This window comes from Piliocolobus tephrosceles, chromosome 10, assembly GCF_002776525.5.
Source record: "Piliocolobus tephrosceles isolate RC106 chromosome 10, ASM277652v3, whole genome shotgun sequence".
Classification (NCBI taxonomy): domain Eukaryota; kingdom Metazoa; phylum Chordata; class Mammalia; order Primates; family Cercopithecidae; genus Piliocolobus; species Piliocolobus tephrosceles.
In genome coordinates, this window is record NC_045443.1 from 42,520,599 (window position 1) to 42,522,446 (window position 1,848).

Here is a 1,848-nt window from a genome sequence, read left to right on the forward strand (position 1 = left end):
TGTTCATCACCCCAATTGAATTTTATAGCTCTATTTGCCACTAATGAATGGAAGTCTTGTCCAAACTTTGAAAGTTGTTGTATTAAGCCATACTTGTGTTGCTATAAATGAATACCTGAGACTGGATAATTTGTAAAGAAAAGAGGTTCTATTGACTCACAGTTCTGTAGGCTGCACAAGCATGGTGCTTCACTTCTGGGGAGGCCTCAGGGAGCTTTGGCTCATGGCAAAATGTAAAGCAGGAGCAGGCATATCACATGGCCAGAGCAGGAGCAAGAGAGAGAGGGTGGGGAGGTGCCACATACTTTTAAACAGCCAGATCTCATGAGAACTCAGTACCATGAGGACAGCACCAAGGCATGAGGAATCTGTGCCCATGATCCAAACACCTCCCACCAGGCCCCACCTCCAGCACTGGGAATTACGTTTCAACATAAGAACTGGGCAGGACAAATATCCCAACCACATCAGTTGGATTCTTGAATTGCCCTCATTTCTCAAGCCCCCCACAGGGCTGTATGGGCAGCATTCTCCACCAGTTATGTTCCTAGAGGGGCAAATATCCTTTAGCTGCAGCTAGACTCAAGTGTGATCACCTCGCCCAAACTTCCATCTATACAATTATTTCCTGCTTTACCCATAACTTTGGCAGAATGGGCATTGGGCTCCATGACTCCTCCCACCACAATTGATTGGGTAAGAAGTGAACATTTGGCATGAGGACACACTAAGGAAACTGCATTTGCAGAGAGAGACACACCACGCAGGACTGAAAATGGTTAGTCTAAGGGGATTCATGACAGATTTAAGACACCATGATGAACAGAATGGCCCCAGGGAATCCCCAGCCAGACCCTTTCATCAACAGGAAAGATCCCAACATGAAGGTGATACAACCACAGGATCCAGCTAGTCCCACAATATGGAGAAGGCATCAAGAACGTACTTCAATCTCCCACCAACAGTATTAAGAGCTAGAAGCTCTGTTTAGCCAGACTATGTTCCCAGATAGAAATCTTCAGGAGAAACTAGCTTTGAAACTCAACCTGCCGGAGTCAACAGTAAAGGTTTGGTTCAGGAACTGGCGATTCAAATTGAAGCAGCAGCAGCAGCAGCAGCAATCAGCAAAGCAACAAAACCAGATCCCTTCATCCAAGAAGAACGTGCCCACCTCCCCCAGAACATCCCTCAATCCTTATGCTTTTTCTCCTGTGGTCTCAGATTTCTACAGCTCCCTTCCACCTCAGCCCTTAGACCCTTCCAATCGGGCATGGAACTCTACCTTCACTGAGAGTTCCACAAGTGACTTCCAAATGCAAGATACTCTGAGGCTGGTGGCCTCAGTTCCTGCTTTGTACTCTGATGCCTATGACATATTCCAAATCATAGAACTGTACAATCTTCCTGATGAGAATGAGATATCCAGCTCTTCTTTCCACTGTCTGTATCAGTATCTCTCACCCACAAAGTACCAGGTAGGAGGACAGGGTTCCTCTCTCAGCACCTTTGCTGGTCCAGCTGTAGGCCTATCTCCCGCACGAACCTGGCCCCGTAAGACAAGCCAAGGCTGTGAAGCCTACAGTCTAACAGATAGCCTGGAATTCCAGAAAACCTCCAATATGGTAGACTTGGGACTACAGTACTAATAAATATGGACCATTTAGAAAGGAAAGGAAAAAAAAAAGCGAACATTTGATTTAAAGAGAGGGAGATGCACAGAATAATCTGAGCCAAACAGATCTCTTCCTTCTATTTTTGAACAAAGAAACAGAAGAAATTTCAGATACATGTTAGGCAATGAGCAAATAGGTTATAGAAATCAGCTGCAGTAGCCATGCTGGTCAATGT

General features: G+C 45.5%; 1 pseudogene; it reads left to right on the plus strand.

The window, feature by feature from the left end:
* Nucleotides 1-755: 755 nt before the first annotated feature.
* On the plus strand, nucleotides 756-1,646 carry LOC111555296 (annotated as a pseudogene).
* Nucleotides 1,647-1,848: the final 202 nt, after the last annotated feature.